Source organism: Puma concolor, chromosome B4 (genome assembly GCF_028749965.1).
Source record: "Puma concolor isolate L17-30 chromosome B4, mPumCon1.1.hap2, whole genome shotgun sequence".
Lineage (NCBI taxonomy): Eukaryota > Metazoa > Chordata > Mammalia > Carnivora > Felidae > Puma > Puma concolor.
In genome coordinates this window covers 74,369,101-74,390,903 of record NC_141673.1, presented here as the reverse complement: position 1 = coordinate 74,390,903, position 21,803 = coordinate 74,369,101, and the positions used below count along the sequence as shown (strand labels likewise).

The 21,803-nt window shown below is 35.1% G+C and overlaps 1 protein-coding gene across 5 annotated transcripts in view; it reads left to right on the top strand.

Moving 5' to 3' along the window:
* Positions 1-21,803, top strand: part of CNTN1 (contactin 1) — a 368,487-nt gene that overhangs the window by 118,671 nt on the left and 228,013 nt on the right. Inside the window, exon 3 of one of the 5 annotated variants that reach the window (XM_086713643.1) lies at positions 2,240-2,338. The exons of the other annotated variants lie outside the window; for them this stretch is intronic. The gene's annotated coding sequence lies outside the window, so the exon portion shown is untranslated. The remainder of the gene's footprint in view (positions 1-2,239; positions 2,339-21,803) is intronic. 5 annotated transcript variants of the gene reach the window in all.

Sequence of the window (21,803 nt, the reverse complement as noted above, 5' to 3'; positions counted from 1 at the left end):
CAGCTTTTCCTATCCACCTGGTTATGCATTATTGAATCACGTCATCTCAGAGAGGTTAATTTTCTAATGCTTACATGAGTAATTATTTTAGTTTATGTCAGCAATTTATATCTCCAAAATGATTGTACTCTATATCCCCATACCTGATAACTTAAATTTTAAAGTTTTCAATTTCCTACTATTTTTAAATGAGATGTTATCTTCATACAAACTGCTTCTATAGGTGATTAATTTGATAAAACTCATGGCAAGATATTAATCCTTAGCTATAACTTCTATGATTTTTAAAATGTTTGAAGACTTTCAATCTTCTGTTTAAAGAATAAAGAATGTCATTCAGATAAATATTTTAAAATAAGGTCTACATTGTAGTTCACTTGAAGTTTATTAGGTTAGAGGCAATATATATAAATGTGCATATAGTCTGCCCGGGGTAGGACAAAACATTATGGAATGTGGGATATGTAATAAGCATAGCAATTGGATGGTTAATTTCTCAGACTGCCATTTAGAATATTTTAGCATCATTTTGATCAGTTAGGTGCAATTATCTTTTCTATGACCTAGTAGGCACGCTCTCACATGCATTGGAAGAAAGAAATGTTTCCCCGAACTTCCGTGAACTCCATCCATGTTGTCATCAGCACTCCTCCTACCCTCACAGGCTGATATCAGTTGCTCCTGGTTTATTGACTGGAAATCACTGTGACCATTCTTCCTCCAAGGCTGAACTGCTTCTTGTGCAGTGTAACTGTTAGATGGCAAACCTTGGTTATATTCTATCCTTGGTCTATATCTCGGTCTATATTATTCTCTAGTCTAGTCTAGCCCTGAGCTGTGAAATTGCCGATTTCACTCAGATCTTACAAATAGTCAGATGTGATAACACAAAACTATGACACTTGTATGTGTACCTGGTACCTATGTATATGTAATAAAGAGAGGCTTTGGAAAGACACGGTATTAGGCTTCTAAATGATCTTAATAACATCATATTTAGTCTCCTTTTGGTGGAAAAAGAAAGCTTAATTAATTTTTACACTAAAGATACTTTGGGAAATTGACAAGCATTTGTATACATTTGCTGTTTTACATGACTCTCTCACTCTAGTGTTTGTTGTAAATATTATTATGACATTTTAAAATGCTATGTGTATTTTTCCTTGATGAATATCACCCTAATGAAATGAACATTTTGTTTTAAAGGTTTCTTTTTTGAGACACTGAAAAAAGAGCAATAGAAACCATGGTGTGTTCTTAGAAGCTTGAATTCTAAGAGAAAGGGCTTTCAGAACTATTGACATTACCAGAAAAAAAAGGTGCTTACCATCCAAAATACTTAGCAGTAATGAACACATGTACCCACTATGGTGATTAAAAAAATGTCTTCCACATTATTCAAATAAAAGTTAATTATTTTTAAATTAAAGTCCTCTAAGAAAGGTTATCCACATGAATCCAGGAAAAATCTCCTATAATTTGTAGCCATACATCACTCTTTATGTTTTATTTTTTTTTCTTAATTTTCAGTTTAGCCTGTTGATTTTCCTGAAATGGTAAGGAAAAAAAACAACTCTGTATATCTCACTTATAATGTAAAATATTCAGTCTAAATCTGCAGAAAGTATGTCTTTTGAATAAAAGAAGCAGATAGTACAGTGTTTCTGCCAAAGAGAGTCCAGTTTAAACATTCTGCAGTATGCAAATGTTATCTCCTCGATGTGAGTGTTTTCCCTGAGTGGATGTTGCAGAGTTGGAGCCTTCTGCCTGTGATTTAGGTTGTAATTTTATTTGTGGAAATAAACCAATTGCGGAGCTTCAATTGTCTTAGCGATGAGGTGATCAATAGCCCATTACTGGATTAGAACAGCAGCTACAGGAAGTGCATTGAAGATTTTAATGCATGAATTATGCATGCGGTGCTCATTCTTTAGTCTCCGAACAGAATGACAGGGTTTGTGAGGTCGCCTCAGATAGTTTCTTGCGTTAAGTGACTGCAGTGAAATGCTTAATATTTTCAGGCATAGAAGCAGCATTGACTCAGGCCAGCCGAATTTGGAAGATGTAAATCCCCCAGCTCCCAGCACAGAATGCTTTATTTGAAAGTATTGCTATGTAGAGAGCCAGCTTCGCTGTCATCTAACCTGCTCTTCCCAGAAGGTTGGCTGAAGGATGGGAGCGGCTGTGCCTGCCTCTGAGGTCACAGCTTGAAGTCCTTTTAACTTGCTTTCTGCTGCAGGAGAGAGGCGTATTGTGGTATAACTGTCGCTGCATTTATTCAAATGGACAATTTGCAATAAATACTATACCCAGCACAACAGATAACTCAGCATATCAGGTAAGCACAAGGTTTTTCTCTAGGTAATTGTAAGTGAGAATGTGCTGAGTTGGGATAACGGTGATGCGGTATTAGTAACGTTGACTCAGACCTCAGTATTGCGATGCAGCATCAGGGTTCTGAATTGTTTTGTTCATTGAAAGGTGACTTTATTTTATATTTTTGACAGTATTGTGCCGTAAGGTATTTTATTTGCATGCAAAAGCTATTCAAGAATGTACCAGAGCTCCGATGTGTGTGTCTTAGGTAGCTAGCCTGCAAATTGGGGAGGGGCAGCACTGAGCGTGAGCTGAATCAATAAAAAAAAAATTATCTCCTTCTGGAGAAGTTTTAGCAGGGTTGTGGTATTCCTTTGGCGCAGATTATTTCCTTATTGTCAACATTTTCAAATGATGGTGAAAGATGTTGATAGACACCAAAAATGTTCAATCCTTCTACCAGAAGTAGAGGATGGCACTGAGGTACTCAAACTCAAATACTGTGTTGCATACAAATTGAACAGATGGAATTGAAATAATTTGGAATAGCATGTCCTTGAAGGAAGACCTTGTTGTCAGAAACAAAACAGTTTGACTTCTACGTGTTTTGTTTTCTTTCTTCCTGTCCAGAATGCCTTACTTTAAAAAGAGTGGGTAGATGGCATATTTTGAATTTACTACAACCCCCCCGAAAAGTTTTATTTTTTTTCTTGATGTTTTCAAAATTAAGCTTATGGAATTATAGAACCCAGTATAGAAAAGCCAAATAAAATCCACAAAAACTCTGAAAAACTGAACAGTAAAAATAATGTACTACTATATTTATCAGTCTTTGTGAATTAAAACTGCTTGTTTAAATATCATGGCAAATAATTAATAAATATGCAAATAATGTGCGGTATGATATGAATTCCTTGACCTCTCTTCAGGGTGGGAAAATAGCATTAAATATAACATTTTAAGGATAATTTTAAACAGTAAATATGCACTATTAATGTATATATATATACACACTGTTAGTATATATACACACATGCATATATGTACACATATGTATTTCTACACATATACACTATAATATATAATTGATAGAACATAATATACGCAATGTAACATGTATGTATATGTCCTTCCTCAAATATGATGCTAAGTTTTTAAAATTATGTTTGCTAAATAATCCATCAAGAACCAGTAATAGATAATGCTAAGTATGCCTTGTGAATAAGCATCACCTATTAGAAAAAAAAAAAGGAGAGAAATACAGAGTAATGATAATAAGAACACAGGGAAACTACCTTTCAAGCATTTCACAATGCATTTTAATTCTGTCGTGGTATTACTCTATTATATTTGAGTTTCCTTTCAACTGCCTGGTAGTATGGTGGCACAGAACTCACATTATAGAGCGTGTTTAAATCTGCAAAGCTGAGCTAGTTTAGGCACAGGAGGAAACTCACACGTTGAGTTTTTCCTTAGGGAGGGGAAGATAGGAAGGAGAAGTAGCTGCCCCTATACATTTTAGAGTCTCCTGATGCTGAGTCATGGTGTTCATTCCTGCTCAAATGCTTCCTGACTGAGGTGGCCCATTAACAGCTAGTAAAATGGAATAGAAATGAAAATGAAAAAGAACGGAGGGGGCAGAAACTAAAAGATATTTATGCCCAAAGACATACTAAATTCTGAGTGATGAGCATAATGGCAGTGCTACTTGTTTGATCAGGCTGAGGTGACAGTAGAAGAAAAGCCCCCATGCTGGATGACAAGAACGTAGCAGTAAAATTAATGGGCTAACATGGGGAGATTGTATAAACAAAGGGGTCCGAGTAGCACTGCACTTGTTAAATCTCTCTGTCATTGTTCTAGTCTCAACTCAAACCATTACTCAATATCACTGAAAATATGTGATGGTTAGATAAAGAATATTTCCTGGATCATGTGAAGGAAATCAGGAATGAGATGTGCTCTGCTCCCAGTTCCCACAGTAGTTGTAATTAATTTTTATAGATTGTCAATTGGGAGAAACTAACAAGAGATTAATGAGAAAATTTGAATATTGACCACAGTATATGAAGTGAGACGCCAAAATGAGTTTAAATAATGATTATTATGGCAAAGCATAATCATATTAGATACAGTTAGAAAGGAGACTGAGGACATACAAAAAGGGTATGATAAATGGAAAGAGGAAATGGAATGAGAAACCCATATAGCAGTGAAATATTAGCTATAAGATTTTGAAAGAAAAATGTACTTAATGAATAATTGATATACATAATTAATGCCCTTAAAATCAATTTATAAGAATTCTGAAATATTATGATTCACTAACGTAAGGCTTTGTAATTTACTTTAAAAATGTATTTTAAAGGTGACTTAGTAGAGTAAGAAATCAGTGAAGGGTATTTTAAAATGGTAAGCTGTCCGTTTTCTTTTTAGTATAATACTTATACTAATAAGGGTTGTTTGTACATATGTTATAATAAATCTAAGTAAAAGTCTATCTCTATATTTTTATATATCTCTATATGTCCTGTATTTAACATTAGCCATAAACTAGGGTTGTAAAAAAGTTACGAATCGTTTAATGGAAGATTAGGAGACTAAAAACATTTGAAGAGAGATAATATGTCCATTTTCCAAACTTAAAACACACATAAAAGTTTTTTTCAATCTGAGTTTATTTTTTTATGATAAGGAAGTCTTCCCTGTATTTTTTTAGTAAATAGTTCTGAAGAATTGTAAACTTTGTAAAATTCAGAAACTTTTTTAAGTATGAATTTATAACAAAGAGTGACACCAAGAAATTGTATCTTCTCTTTTCTCCCTTTGGAAAAATAGTAACATTAATTTCTCCCTAAAATATATTTTCTAAGAAATTAGTGTTTGAATTATTTTCCTTTTAAAAATGCTCCTAGAATTTGACTCTGAGGGATGTGTCATTTTAATACAGCTTCATGAATGTTTCAGCAATGTCTTCCCTCTGATTATAAATATAAATTTTACTCTGTTTTTCATTGCTTTCTAGTCACTTTCCTCTCATAAAACAACTCAGTGTAATGAAGAATTTATTTAAAGATCTTCCTGTGTGCTCTTGCTAGGGATTCTGGCTCTCTAGTTGTGAAAAAAGAAGAGGGGCGGTGCTTTCACTAGAGCAAATAATTCAAATGTAGGAAAAAAAAGTACAACATAGTGTCATCTAAAACATTTGGTAAAAGTTTAAGTGTCATAAGACAAATAAGGAACCATAATCAAAATTTTTAAATGGAGCCCAGGAGAAGAATATACATAAAAGCATGGAAGCAAAAATTAATATTTTATATTCCAGTGTTAGGGATGAAATAGAGGAATTGGACTGGTAGAGTTGAGAACAAAGACGGTGGGAGCAGATTATTAAGACCCTAACCACTAGAATAACATGTTTAGACTTATTTTTATAGTGATTGGGCACTCACATCTGTTATTCAATCCCATTGGGGGCATTTAATGCTCAAAAAGTTTCCGACCCCTGAATCAGATGAATGGTGAACATTTTTAAATGATTGTTCATTCTAAATTAAATATTGTATTAATCTTGCCTTTTATTTTCTATATTCTAATGCCTCGCTTTGCTGACCCTGGGAGGATTGCCCTTCCTGAGGTTAGCCAATTACTAGTTAGTAAACCAATGACCCCTGAGTGAACTTTTCAAGTGCAAATCAAGCAACCTGGAGTCCACGCCTTAAACCTTCTTCTTTATCAAGGTTTTCACACTCTGGCCAATTTCTTCCTGCCCTAATCACCCCTGGGACCTGTACCAGACAACTAGGGATGGCTCTGGTGCTTACCCAGAGCTTCTGAAGTAATTCAAACTAGCCCCCGTAAATCCACTTTTATCCTCTCTCCTTCCTGAGAAAATCACACTAAAGGCTTTTTGCCTATAGTTCCCCCTCTCCTTCTGCCTCTTGATTGACCCCCAAGCCCTAAGATTCCCTGTGTGCCCCCATGCATGGTATGCCCCCCTTCTCTTGGGATCTGTGAGTATAACAAGTATCTTTTCAGTGGCAGTTATCATCAGATCCATTGGCTTTACCATACTCAAATAATAATAAAACCTGTGTTAAAACAAACATGAAGAAGTCTTAACATCTTTTTTTTTTTTAAATTTTTTTTTTCAACGTTTATTTATTTTTGGGACAGAGAGAGACAGAGCATGAACGGGGGAGGGGCAGAGAGAGAGGGAGACACAGAATCGGAAGCAGGCTCCCGGCTCTGAGCCATCAGCCCAGAGCCTGAGGCGGGGCTCGAACTCACGGACCGCGAGATCGTAACCTGGCTGAAGTCGGACGCTTAACCGACTGCGCCACCCAGGCGCCCAGAAGTCTTAACATCTTTAACACCAATTAACATCAATGGAAATTATATATTCCCAGTATTTAAAATAAATGATTTAAGGGGCGCCAGTCGGTTAAGCGTTCGACTTCAGCCAGGTCACGATCTCCCCGTCTGTGAGTTCAAGCCCCGCGTCGGGCTCTGGGCTGATGGCTCAGAGCCTGGAGCCGGTTTCCGATTCTGTGTCTCCCTCTCTCTCTGCCCCTCCCCCGTTCATGCTCTGTCTCTCTCTGTCCCAAAAATAAATAAACGTTGAAAAAAAATTAAAATAAATGATTTAAGTCTTTAAAAATAATTACCATGTTATTAAATTGCTATATTATTTCAGATTTAAGGGCAGATCCTGAGTGAACCTCCTCTAAACATAAGCTTAGCTTTTTTCTAAGCTGTGGTTGAAAGAGGGAGGGGATATCCTCTAGAAATATGAATGGACAATTAGAAGTTTTTAGTCTAATGGCAAGCTACATAGGTCTAAAGTTTCATCATTTTCCTGAGTCTGCTTTAACTTGTAGCATTTCTGTTACATAAAAACAAGCATCTACCTCATCCAGCAACTAAATCAATGTCAAGGGAAAATGCCACCTTATTCTCCTAAAATATCAAACTCTGAAACTGTAATTGTCAAATGCTAGTGTTGTTTATATAATGTCTTTGGTATCCAGTGAGCAACACACATCCTAATTAAGAAATATTTCTGCTACATTAAGCCTACAAAATTGAATTGAATTGTCTTGAAAATGTGGTGTCCAAAAAAAGGTTTTTGGTAATCAGTAAATGCCAAACTTTGGAACAATGAACCAAACACAATTAACTTTAAGACTAATAAGAATTGGGCCACACAGAGGTAGTGCTCTGAAGAATATATACCAAAAGACAGTAATGATCTCTTTCAGTGGTACACTCTATTACTTCAAAATACCATCACTGAGAGAAATTGAGAACATTAATTGACTTTAAAGGGTAGAAGAATTAAAACATGAAATGCATGTTTGAACCTAATGGTTTTTAACTTCCCTTTCTACTTCAAGATTGTATGATATGTTATGATTGCAATTGCAGTAACCCTTTAAGAGATGAGCCTTTGATAAAGAAATTCAAGTGGAAAGTTGAAGACAATTTAGATTGATAATAGGTTAGAAAAGACACTAGTCATGCTAGCAGATGGAGGGCAGCAAGGTAGGTGGCTGGGAGGGAATCTGGAGGCAGAGCTGTGCCAGAAAGAACATAGGAATTTAAACAGATGGAAGATGATATATTAGTTGGCAAGAAGATAAGCTGGGTGACAAACAGGAGGATCTATTGAAGAACTGGCTGAGCAGACAGCCAAGAGGTGAATTGGATGGACCAGTAATAAACAAAATAGGTCAGTATGAGGGCACCCAAGTTCCAGAACAAGTAGGCAAGAATAGTGGAAAACAATTGCAGTTGTTCCCTTCACTCGAACCTAGGAAACGACTTTTATTATAATTTTTTAATGTGCTTTGAAATCATGATGAATGGTGATCATCTATGGAGGGAACATTTTAGTAGAAAATTCAAAGATGCTCACTACTGAAAAAATTTATTCTGTAAAATTATCGAGAGCATGAAATTTATTTTTTATTTCCTAGTTTTGTGTTTTTTATATTTGAATTCTGGCCTTGGATTGGCTAGTAAATGAAAAATTGGCTGGAAAATAATGCTAAAGGTTAATGTAAGTAAGTAAGTAAGTAAGTAAGCAAGCAAGTAAGTAAGTAATTAGAGAATCAGAACTTTAACCCCTACCAAAAAGAGAATTTTTCAGTCTATGAAAAATTTGAATTTAATTGTATGTTTAGAAAAATTCCTTATATTGTATTGCCTGTTTAAAAAAATTTTTTAATGTTTATTTCTTTTTGAGAGACAGAGAGAGATAGAGCATGAGCAGGAGAGGGGAACAGAGAGAGGGAGACACAGAATCTGGAAGCAGGCTCCAGGTTCTGAGCTGTCAGTACAGAGCCTGATGCAGGATTTGAACCCAGGAATCATGAGATCATGACCTGAGCGGAAGTCGGATGCTTAACCCCACTGAGCCACCCAGGTGCACCTCCCTGTATTGGCTATTAAAAGCGGTGATAGCAGTGCCTCAGTGAACATAAAGATGATTACAAGTCATTTGGTCTCTTTTCTGTCTTCAGACTTATCTACCTTTAAATCACTATATTCTTAGATAATTATTTGTGCTTACAAATTAAGTAGAATTGTTTAATGTAGTTAAGTACTTTTTACATGACAGTTGCCACCATGAAAAAGTGCCAGGCATAGTAACGTTCATAGGAAGGTGCTGACTTTACAGCTATTCTAATTGACCTTCAGATGGATACATGGGTTCTAAGCAGAAGAGATACTTCCATTTGCCACATATATAAACTTTGAATTAACACCATTCTTTCCTTTGTTCTTCCATCTAAACGATAAACTTATTTTTCTCATACATCAACCATATTTCTCAGGTCAATCTATTGCTATCTATTTTACTAGCCAAAGGTCTTATGCCAATATACCTGAAACTTTGATATTTATTGCTGGCGTGATCATTTCTAAAATATCTGGATTCCAGAGCACCTGGCTTGCTCAGTCAGTAGAGCATTGACCCTTGATCTTGGGATCATGAGTTCAAGCCCTATGTTGGGCACAGAGTTTACTTAAAAAAAATAAAATATCTGCATTCCAATTAATTCCACACACAGAAGCAAAGATGATTTATCAAGGGTTATCTGGGCTTTATGACTGTTCTTTTCAAGTGAAGCTTTTAGTTGCCATTTTAATCCTCTGAATTAAACTTTTGAGCACAAGGCTAATAGCAGCATCTTCCCAAGTTCTAAGTAATTCTCTTCCGCTGGGGAACCACATTTGCCAAATTCTACACATATGTCAGCCACTATGCCAGACTTTGGGGATACAAGGATGAATAGAACATGAATCTTTCCATCAAAGAGTTTATATTCTAGTGGAACAAACAGATTTTTATATGTTAGATACTATGGCACGATTTAATAGATGGAATAATACTATGTACATAGGTAATAGATATGTATCCCACACTACATAATTATGAATCTCTTGAGGTCACAGAACATTCTAATTTATCAATTCAGCAAATGCTTATTAAGACCCTTCTCTATGCAGTGGTTATGCAAAGGGAAGTCTATTCCCTGTTGCCATGGAAAAAAAACAGTCTCTTGAAAAAAAGAGAGGAGCAAACAAAGTTTATTGGACAAAGATAGCTCTTGTAAAGATGTAAACCAGGTACAATAGTGCATGTAAATTGGGCTCTAGACAAAAGTAGGGGAAGGCATCAAGAATAATCTCCTGGATGCAGCAATCAAAGGACAGTTAGGATATTTTAAAATATTTGTATCATTGTTTATTACTTATAGTTATAAATGATGTTCACTGAAAAATTTAGAGGTTCACACTAAAAAGAGGTAGTTAACACAATTTGAAAGGATAGAGGAAGCAAACTACGTCTTTAGTGCTGAGATAATTGCTTTAATGCATGTTCTCATTTAATCCTTTCTAGAAGACGATGAGATTCTCACTTTAAAGGTTAGAAAACCAAGACTGAGTTTACCCTGTTTTTAAAACTATAGGTTCAGGATTAAGAGATTAAAATTTCTCTGCTATATTCCCATAATTTTGCTATTTTTTTTGCATGTTGCAGGAACCTTCAAATGTCAAAGCATGGATGCATTCGATGATATTTTGTACTCCTATGTTCATAGGTGTGTTCACCTATCTTTTAACTAAAATGGACATACATAATGGAACCAGTGCAAAGTTACAAATTTATTTTATTAAGATGTCTGTAATTAGAAGAAAGTCAAGTATAATTTGAAAAGTAAACTATCCATAAACAAACTCTAAAAGAAAAAAAGGTCACTTTGCCCAAGTGTGGAAGATTTGAATGATGATAAAGAACAAAATGACACCTGAGGAAATACATACATTTAACAAGATGCCCAATACATGGACCAGCTTAAATGCCGTTGAGTAGATTGATGAGTAATATGTTTTTAATAAATTGATATTACCCAGTTTATTATTGTTTTCTCTAAAATGTGAATTAGTGATAAGAACTTTTTTTACTGCTTTTCCCTGGGAGGATGCTTTCAGAAACTTTTTTCCTTCTTAACTCCTTCAGGAGAAAATGTGATATTAATGAGGCAAGTTTTCTGTATATAACTAAAGAATAGAAAGGGTATCGCTTCTGTTTTATTGATCATTGCATTCCTGGAGTCTAGAACAGGGCCATGAACATAGTAGATATTCAATAAATATGTGATGAATGAATGGTCACATGAATTAATGTTACCACATTTTATTAATTCTAAGACACTATGTTTGAGTCACACTGTTAAATTAATAGACTTTGGGGATCATATTATGTAAATGGACATATCAAATGTAAGATGAATCCTGTAGTAGTAGGAATTTTTTTTTGTAGTAGGAATTTTTTATGACAAAAGTCTATCTTGACCTAAAGTATACCTGTACCTGGAGATCTGAATGTCAAGTCAACAATTTTAGCTTCTTTATGAGTATGGTCTTCAATCTCAATGAAGACCAACTTTGCTCTGACTTAGGGAATATGCCTGGCTACCAAGATTTACATATCTTTATGTCTTATAGCACCCTCTCTCCCACCACCATGATCCATGAGTATATTTTGTGTTAGTTTTCACAAGGAATATGTTGTAAATGGCAAGTTCAGGGATTTGGAATGACCATACTATGTGGTTTCTTTCTTCTTTTTTCTTCTTTGTCTATTTTTTTTTTACTGATTTTTATTGATTAGAAATTTCATATAAAATATTTGGTGATTTAAAACATGAGCAGATATTCTGTCCAACAAAAATATTTTGAATATTTTAATAAAAGATAAATCATGTATTAGGTAGAACTTACATTATGTAAATAGCAGGGATGAAAATAATTGAACTCTTTTAAACTATTTTACATAATATTAAAAATGTTTTCAGACTCATGGGCACAATCATCATTCTGTTTATGTCTATCCATATCCTCAGCATTTAGCACATTGCCTGATCTATTGTAAACAGTTGCTTAATATTTGTCACTAATATGTTGATACTAAGGTCTTCTTGACTTACATATTTAAGTCATAACAATGATAATAAAATAGTTCACAATGAGGCAGTAGCATTGTTAAGAAAATATTTAAAATGTGGTGAATATATTCCATACTGTGGTCTATTCATAGCTGAATGACAAATTATATAAAACAATGTGTTTAGAAATAAATGACCTGCCAGATAAACAGAGATCTAGGCCATAAAAATGTGTCTTATTGAGTCTGAGTTGTCTGATATTGTTAAAGATGACTTGAAATGCAACATTGTTTCACTGGAACTTAATGAAGATGTTAAATAAATAGAAAATTTATGAAGGGAGTAGATCAGGCATAAATAATAATAAATATTTTGAGAGACATGGTTATTTGTACCAGAATACTCAATTAGAAGAGAGAAAACATGGCCAATTGTTTACATGGATATATTTGGATGAGACCTGTGCAGGAGAGCATGAATACCAAATAGTGTTGATTTTTAAATAAATCATTTTTTATAGGAAAAAGTAAAATTCTTTGGCAAAATGATTGTTTTGAAGTTATTAAATACAAAATAGTATTACAAATATGATTATTTTCTATGGTCTTTATTGTAGTAGGATGTAGCCCTCACTTATGGAAATATTAATGTCTTTAAGTGACACCCTCCTTTCATTTAAATTGAACTTAAATAGATGCTTCATGCAGTAATGAAAAAAAATATTTTTGGGTAACCTAAGATAAAGATTATTTAGAATTTGTTGGCCATTCCCTCATCAAGGATGAAATGAAATCTTAGAGTTAGAAGGGGTTAGTTTTTGTAAAACTGTGACTAATCTTTAGTTTTTACATGTGGAAACTGAGTTTCTGATGATTGAGACTTATTATCTAAGGATCTACTATTTAGGCATACCTACATATAGAAAAATAAGTTTCAAAGCATACTGGTTAGAAATTTAATAATAATACAAAAATTACAGTATTTTTTCCTTAATTGTAGGACTCTTGATTCAGATTTAATATTCTTCCTGTAATTAATTTCTTAGTTTAAGGGAAAATGTTCTTTAATGAATTCTTTAGCTTCTCTAAATTATCTATTTCGAGAAACATTCTTAAGAAAAGAAAGGAAACTTCAGTGAAAGAAAATCACTCCTCTGTGATTCAAGACAGAATTCTTAGATCTTAACTACAGAAGTATAATGTTGCAAGAAATTCATGAACATTGTTTAGGAAATGGGTACTCACTGAGACATTCTCAGAGTCAGTATAAAATTAGTTCTTTAAAAGAACTAGTCATTTGTCAATCAATGGGTTGAAAATAAGTGCTTTGGTTATACTGTTAAAAACAAAAATTTCAGTCACTTGTAATTTAGGAAGAAATGAGTAAATGTGTTAAAATGAAATGGAGATTGTATAAATCTCCATTTCTCATATACAAAGCTGATTAGGATTAAATTAGTCCAGCAAAGTGTAGAAATGCAATAGATACTACATGCAAAGAACTATGAAGAGTGCACTGCCTAGCAATTGGTAAAATAAGGAGAATGAAGAACAGAAATTTAATTTTTTAATTGCCTGAAGATGTTATCACCTGTGTCACAGCAAAATTACTCTATTTTGCTGACAAAATAAAGCACTATTTAGAGGGAGAATTGGTTATACCAACATTTGTTCATTTTGTACTTTGTGCTAGGAAGTGTGATAAGTGTTTTGCATATTCATTAATGTCATAGACTCTAAGTCTAAAGTTCTCTTTTGGCCAGCAAAAGAGCAGGCACAGGATTAAAGTGAGAGATGGCTAATGTCAGGGAAAAGACAAGAGCCCTGAATAAGGGTCCTTGCCTCATATTTATTAAGATCAGAAGGTTTACAAACATGATGGGCATGTACAAAGAGACAAACTGGGAGCATTAACTTGGAGACATGAGGGAAAAGGGGGTTTTTGAAGATATACAGTGTTTGGGGTTTGGGTCAATATAAAACAAAATCCTGGTGCTGACAGACAGGAGGCACCATGTCTGTTTAAGTTAGCTAGCTTAGAGGATAAGACAGATAGGGGGAATAACCTCAGGGTTAATAAGGCACTTTTTCTTTTGTTAACCATCTCCCCTCTGGGCTGCTTTGCCTGCAGTACAGTGGTTCATAGTCCAATTCACCAATTTACTTAACCTGGCCCTATCCTCCTGTGAAAGCAGCTTTTCTGCTATAGTACTAAATTGGGGGTGCTTCCACCCTGAATATCTAATCCTGTTTATTTTATATACCTATGTATTGGGTACCTTTGCACCATTCCTATTTTAGGCCTTTGCCTCTCCCTCTCTATTCTGGGGGCTCTGCACCCCCTCTCTATTTTGGGGTGCCTATGCACCTCCCTATTCCTGGCACCTTTATGCCTCCCTATTCTTGGTGTGCCTTTGCCCCCCCCTCTATTCTTGGGGTGCCAATCTGGTTTACCCAAACTCAGGTGTGAGCATTTTATGACTTTGTATTTCTTTATGCTTTGTTAACCCATTGGTATAAACCCGGGGGATTCCTGAGCTTATCCCCCACACATTAAAATGCTATCACTGGTGTAACAATAAACATGGCTTTTTAAAAAATGTTTATTTATATATGAGAGCAAGAGAGACAGAGTGGGAGTGGAAGCGGGGCAGAGACACAGGGAGACACAGAATCGGAAGCAGGCTCCAGGCTCTGAACCATCAGCACAGAGCCAGCTGTGGGGTTCAAACCCATGAGCTGTGAAATCATGACCTGAGCCAAAGTCGGAGTCTTAACCTAGTGAGCCACCCATGTGCCTGTATACATGGTCAACTGTGTTAATAAAAACCAATATTTTAATTTTGTTTAGGAAATATTTTTTGTCATATTATGTCATATATATGATTAGTTATTTAAGATACAATTTAGGATTTAATCTTCATAAACCATTACAAATTGCATATGAAACAAATTACAAAGAAATAAAGCCCCTATTTATTTATTATTTTGTTAACGGAGTGATTAGGGGCACGTGGGTGGCTCAGTTGGTTAAGCATCTGACTTTGGCTCAAATAATGATGGTTCATGAGTTTGAGCCCTGCATCAGGCTCTGTGCTGAGAGTGAAGAGCCTGTTTAGGATTCTCTCTCTCCCTCTCTCTGCCCCTCCTTACTTGCTCTCTCTCTCTCTCAAAATAAATGAATAAACTTAAAAAACAAAACTTAAAAGAATGGAGTGATTAGGTTTAGGCTGTAAAGAAACATAACAAAAATGCATATGAGTAGAATGGAAATTAAATATTCCATGTAGGCAGTAAAAATGATTATATGCAGATTGACTAAATTGGGGAAACAGAATCATGTGATGAATTTAGAGCCTGATCTAGAATGAATTCAGCAAACAAATCAATGGAAAGTTTCAGTTTATAGGTGATAGAAGACTTTACTTTAGCAATGGCATGGCAGTAGAAGTTAGAAAAACCACAAAACCATAAGGACAGTTGCTATGAAAAGAATAGAGGAAATCTATCAGTAATTGCAAAAAAAAGAGATGGCAGCAATGGGGGTGGATGGTGAGAGTATTAAGGACTCACATGCTTCCGTGAAGTCTCCTGCAGACTTAAGTATTCATTTCATTTCTTCCTATGCATCATCACCCCATAGAGCAGTTTTTATTGTCCAATATCTGTAACAAAGTAATTCAAACCAGCCACAGATGTTTTTTTCCTGTGCATATTTTTGAGAAAAAAATTCAAATCCACTAATGGTTACTCCTTTCAGTTTGTGTCACTTTCAAACATTGTGTGACCTATTTATGACAAGTAAAAGTGTGAGCTGAAAATTGTTTGAATTTTCTTATTTTCAAACATCTTAGAGAAGAGATGAAACAATGAATTGATGATGTAGACAGCAATTAGAGCTGTATCTTACTAGCTATGCACAGGCACGTGCCTAAATAAGGAGCAATAGTGTGAGTTCAGCAGGAAGGAGTGAGTTGTTACTCTAGAACTCCTAAACTCTACGCATATATTGTCATAGGACAGTAAGCTTTATGCCTACATAGGATGGATTCTCAGGGCTGCAGTTTGATATCAGAATGAACATAAGAATTGTATATAAAGAATGCTTCTAATATTCATTGAAGATTTTATTTTAAATTGTTTTTTTTCCCAGTGACGTTTCTGTAAAGTCAAAATTTCTCTTAGTGTTTAATGTTGGGAAAATGCTTTAATTCAAAATTATTCTTATTTCTTTTATTCGGTGTGAGCTGTATTGCCTTTACTTTCTTTTTATTTTACTTTGCATTGGAAGCTAGGCAGCTTATAGCTAAAATTTCTATTCAATTAATAAGTAATGTGCCCTAGGCTAGTTGACTTGATTCTCTTCATACTGGAGTCTCATTCTTTTATCACTATGTTGAAAGCTTTATTGACTCTATTAGCTGCCACAAATTCTTTTCCTAAGTATTAGTGCATATATAATGAACATGTAAATATGTGAATAATTTGAATTAGCATCTAGACCCTCACCTGATTTGATGAGTCAAGAGATCCAAATGCTGTTTTGGATTTGGGGTAAATACTAATCTGACTGCTTCCAGTTCTCTTTTAAAAAGATGTAGATATAGTAAAATGAAGAAAGGATATTTCAAAACCTTCTCCAGCTGAGTTATTTTTCCAAGGCCTTTCAAGAATGCATGTCATATACCTGGTGGCTGGTAGCTAGTCCTTAGGTCTTCTCAAAGATGAAACTCCTCTTTTTTAAATGACGTATCGTAGTCTTGTAGTACAGATGGAATCTAAAACATCACCATTTTTATTGAAAAGAAAAGGGCAGTAAGATTATAAAGGAGAAAAATCACTTCCTTCTCCATGAATTGGCTTCTCATACAAAATAATCCAATATAATATACAAGTGTAATGTGATAGACTTTGTGATAGATTCATAGTAGTAAGCAATAGATAATGAAGAATCAAAAGAAAACGTCCTTGCACACTTAGAAAGATCCATAAATATTAATGGGGTGGTGTCATCAAACTACTGAACAAAGAACCAGCAAACCTTGAAATTTATCCCTTGAGATTTTAGACAAATGGATTAATCCCTCTAAGCTTCAGCTTGCTAATCTTTAAAATGGGGATTAGAAATATCTGCCCTCACCAATTCTCAAACTGTTTTTGAAATACAGATAAAGCATTCCTGGAACCATTAATAACTTTTACGCCTCTAAAAGGTATAAGGGCCAAAGAAGAGTAAACTTAATATTAATAGCAACAATGAAACAATCAACCTTTGATTAAAAAGGTAAATTTTACTTTATATATAAATATAAATAGGAAGAAAGAATGAATGGACAAAAGAAAGAAAATCATGCATTCAGGGAAAGTAAAACAAATGCAAAAACTACATTGATGATCGACCCCATGGAAATAATATTCAATCTTCAAATCATTTCCTGCAAAACTGACTCAGACAGTTGTTCTCCAATCTAATCTATCCATCTATCCTCTTGTTCCATAAATACCAACAACAAAACTTGGTTGGGTAACAGTGGAGAAACACTTGGAGAAACAGAGTTAAGTAGTGCTAGGCATTATGCTGGAGTCTCTGATTTATTCCTCTGTCATCTGGAGAATTTCTACAAAGGAGACTGAGTCTCCATAAAATACAAAATGCTAACAACAACTTCTATGATACTTTTGTCATATTTGTTAATATCTAACAGTGATTTGCATCATTAAAGTATTTTCAAACAATTTCTTAGCCATGTCATGTGCAACTAAAACAAACTTAAATTAGGAAGAACCTCTTTATTTTTTCTCTGTGAGACGTAGAATACTACCTTAGTGGATATATGAATCCAGTAAAGAATTAATCAACCAACTAATCAACTCTTTAGAAAATAATATTGAAGTAGTATATTTGTTAATGCTTACACCTTCAGCATTATAAATAATGTTTGTAGATTTCTATTTAAATTAAAGGATGTTTTATATAAAGGCATCTGACAATTTGCTCATTTTTTTTCCTCAACTATCTCTGAGCACTGTCAGCTGGCTCAAATCATCTAAGGACTGGGCCAGAATTATTATTTTTCTTTCTCTCTATTTTTCAGCCAAGACCCTGAATTTATTCAGTACTTTTCAACTGTTATGTTAGATGAATCCCAAACAGTGTCCTGAGGGGCTACCCAGAAGGAGTGTGGTAGGAGGAGTAATAGTTACTGAAAGTTCTGCTCCTTTATGTGTCGTAAAACAAAATGGAATTGTTAAAGCTTCCAACGTATTCCTTGACCATGCTCTGTATTTTAGAGACAGCTTTCAGAAGATGCAGACACAGTCTGAATATATTATTGTTACTGTTTCAGCTGACATAATCAAAATTATCCAAAGTGATGATATCAAAATATGAGCTAGTCTTGAGTAACTTGCATGTCTGAATGAATAGGCACAGATAGCTTTTGTATTATTCAGCTGTCTATGAGATTATGATTGATTCAGATATATGCCAATTGATATGAGAGTGTTTTTTTAAAATTACTTTTTAGTGTTTATTTTTAAGAGAGAGAGAGAGAGAGAGAGAGAGAGCGCGGAGAGGGGCAGAGAGAGAAAGGGAGACACAGAATCCTGAAGCAGGCTCCAGGCTCCGAGCTGTCAGCACAGAATCCGATGTGGGGCTTGAACTCACAAACCGTATTATTATGACCTGAGCTGAAGTCGGATGCTTAACTGACTGAGCCACTCAGTTGCCCCCAGAGTGTTTTTTGTTGTTGTTGTTGTTAATGGGAATTGTGGATGAGGCTATTTGTTTATCTTTGCATTATTACCATACTAATAATTTACTCGCCCTAATAATTTGTATGTATCTGCATGTTTTAAGTCATAATTCACAAAGGAATAGGTATTTCATGTGAAATGTGTAGTCAAATAAGAATTTCCATCAACATTTTGGGATCCCTCTGGGACATCTTTCAACCATTCACATTTTGGGTTCTCAGGGGTTAGTCTTGCTTACAGAACTATATGCTCATTTTTGTTAAACATTAATTTGCAAAGTTGTTAAACATATCTTATCCTCCCATAATAATCCCTTAGTTATTCTTATGGTTGATGTGAAAGGCATTTCTATTACCATGTTACAGCTGGAAACAGATTCAGAAAAGTTGGCTTCATAAATATCACCAGACTGAGCACCAATGTTTATTTTTAATCTAGACCAGCTTTCTCTGGGACCACTGCTTTTTCCCTACATGGTATGATTGTGGCTTGGCTTCAAGATTTTTACCAGGTTCCTTATATCTCATAGTTTTTATCCAAAATGTCTTATTAATATTTTATGAATCACATGTGCCTTTTTTATAGCTGCGTATTTTTTCAGTTCTAAATAGCATATTTCTCTCAATTTGATGTTATTGAAATTAAGATGCCACAATAGTTAATGTCACAAGGATGTTTTCACAAAATCTGAAATTAAATTGATAAAACAAATGTTGTAATAGAACTGAGAAGGCAGTTTTTTGTGTTCCATCCTATGTTTAGAAAAATTGTATATATATACATATACATATATTTGAATTCCCTTATTCCTGAAAAAAAAATTCTCTACTTTTATGTGAAGACTTCATATAAGATTCAAATTCAAATTCTATTTCATTATTTCTGTTCTTACAATTTCCCCAAACCACTGGCAAATCTTCCTTTATTAATTTTCATAATTTTCTAAATGTATATATTGTTTATTTATTTTGAGAGAGAGAGAGAGAGAGAACATGACTGGGGGAAGGGCAGAGAGAGGGAGACACAGAATCTGAAGCAGATTCCATGTTGTCAGCACAGAGCCTGACGTGGGGCTTGAGCCCACAAACTGTGACGTGATAACCTGAGCTGAAACCAAGAGCTGGATGTTCAACTGACTGAGACACTCACGGGCCCCTAAATGTACTTTTTGAAGCTAGTTTCCTCCTGAGAAGATAATTTTCATTGTATAGTTTTCTGAGACAATTTGATTTAATATATATCAGTTTTTCAATGTTCTCACTAAATAGTTACTGAAATGTTTCAGTAACAGCCTGATTTATTAAATCTTCTTTTCTCCATGTGTTAATGTAAGTATTACTCTGTCCTCAAACTTACCTATACTTCATGACACCTCCCCACTACTTGTTCAACTTAATGAGGAAACATATATGTGAAAATTGAGCTTCATATTTTTTGCTCAACTTTTCTACCTTTTCCTTAAGTCGTTCAGGTTGTTACCAGGGATGTCAAGGACTTGAGCACAGTGAAAGTTGGGGTTGAAAAAAATTAAACTGTCCAAACCACTGCCTCCAAGAGTTAAGGAAAATGTAGAGGTAGGTAGCATTCCAAAGGGTTATGTTCACTGTAACTTAAAAGAATGGCTCCAATTTTGCATGGCAAATTATAGAGTAGGAAACTGAGGCTGAATCCTTATTGAATGGACCTAGCCATTAGTAAAGGTTAATGAGAAACTCAAGTGAGGACTCAATCCAAAGCCTACTTTGTATTATACCTATGATATCAAAATTGTTTTTCACAGTTAGTGAAACAGCTGCTTATTTGTTCCTTGTCTTGGTATGGTTTCATTCACTCATTCAGCATCCATGTATTGAATGCTCGCTGTATATGAGATGCTATGTTTCACATTGGAAGGTCAATGGTAAATAATAGACATACAGTCTTTTTTGTCTATAGAGATTGTTAGCTTGTTACAAATGCTAGGAAGGAGTTTGCAGAGGTATAGAATTTCCTCATCAGATAAGAATGAGTGAAAGCTAATTTATATGACAGTGGAAAGACTCTTGGTGGAAAAGTGATTTATTTTGAATCCTGAGGGTTAAAGATTTATTTAAGCCAGAGCATGGGGGAATAATCAAGAGGTAGCCTCAGCTCATCTCATGTTTCTAGAATTACAAATTTGGTCTTATTTTATGAAAACGTGAATTACCTTAAGTTTATATGTATACAAATCTGGATCAGAAATTAGTTGAGAATGTCTATAAACCTGAATCAGAAATTAGCTGGAGAAATAAGAAAATAAAAAACACGCTCATGCAAACATCTAACCATTTAAAATATGAAGATTCAAGGAGACAAAGCAAGATGAACCAAGGGAAAGCTTTCAGCTTCCATTATAATTTATGTTTCTAAATAAGAATTTATGTGCTGTGACAACATAAATTAAGGGGATTTCTAACTCAGAATTGGAAGGCCAAGGAATATTTATAAAACAATGGATATCAGAATTGAAATCTAAGTCATGTAGGAGTTAATTAGGAGAAAGGCAGATGGTGGAAGGAGGAGAAGTGGAGGGAGGGAGTGAGGATGAGTCAGAAAAAGAGAAAAACCTCAGTAAAGGCCCAGAGGCAGGAGGCTGGGAAGTATTGTAGTTCAGTTTCCATAGAATTGATGATAAAGTGCAGCCATGACAAGAGTCAATGGAAGGGTACACAAGGAAAGACAATGAGAAGACACTGCATTATATTAAGTAGAGAAGTGACTTGATTGATTTTTTGCGTTTAAAGATCACTCTGTGGGGCACCTGGGTGGCTCTGCACTGACAGTGTGGAGACTGCTTGGGATTCTCTGTCTTTCCTTCTCTCTGTCCCTCCCCCACTTGCACTGTCTCTGTCTCTCTCAAGATTAAATAAGCTTAGGGGCGCCTGGGTGGCGCAGTCGGTTGGCGTCCGACTTCAGCCAGGTCACGATCTCGCGGTCCGTGAGTTCGAGCCCCGCGTCGGGCTCTGGGCTGATGGCTCAGAGCCTGGAGCCTGCTTCCGATTCTGTGTCTCCCTCTCTCTCTGCCCCTCCCCCGTTCATGCTCTGTCTCTCTCTGTCCCAAAAATAAATAAACGTTGATAAATAAGCTTAAAAAAATAAACAAATAGGGGCACCTGGGTGGCTCAGTTGGTTAAACATCCGACTTTGGCTCAGCTCATGATCTCCTGGCTCATGGGTTCGAGCCCTGTGTGGGGCTCTGTGCTGACAGCTTGCTCAGAGACTGGAGCCTGCTTGGGATTCTGTGTCTCCTTCT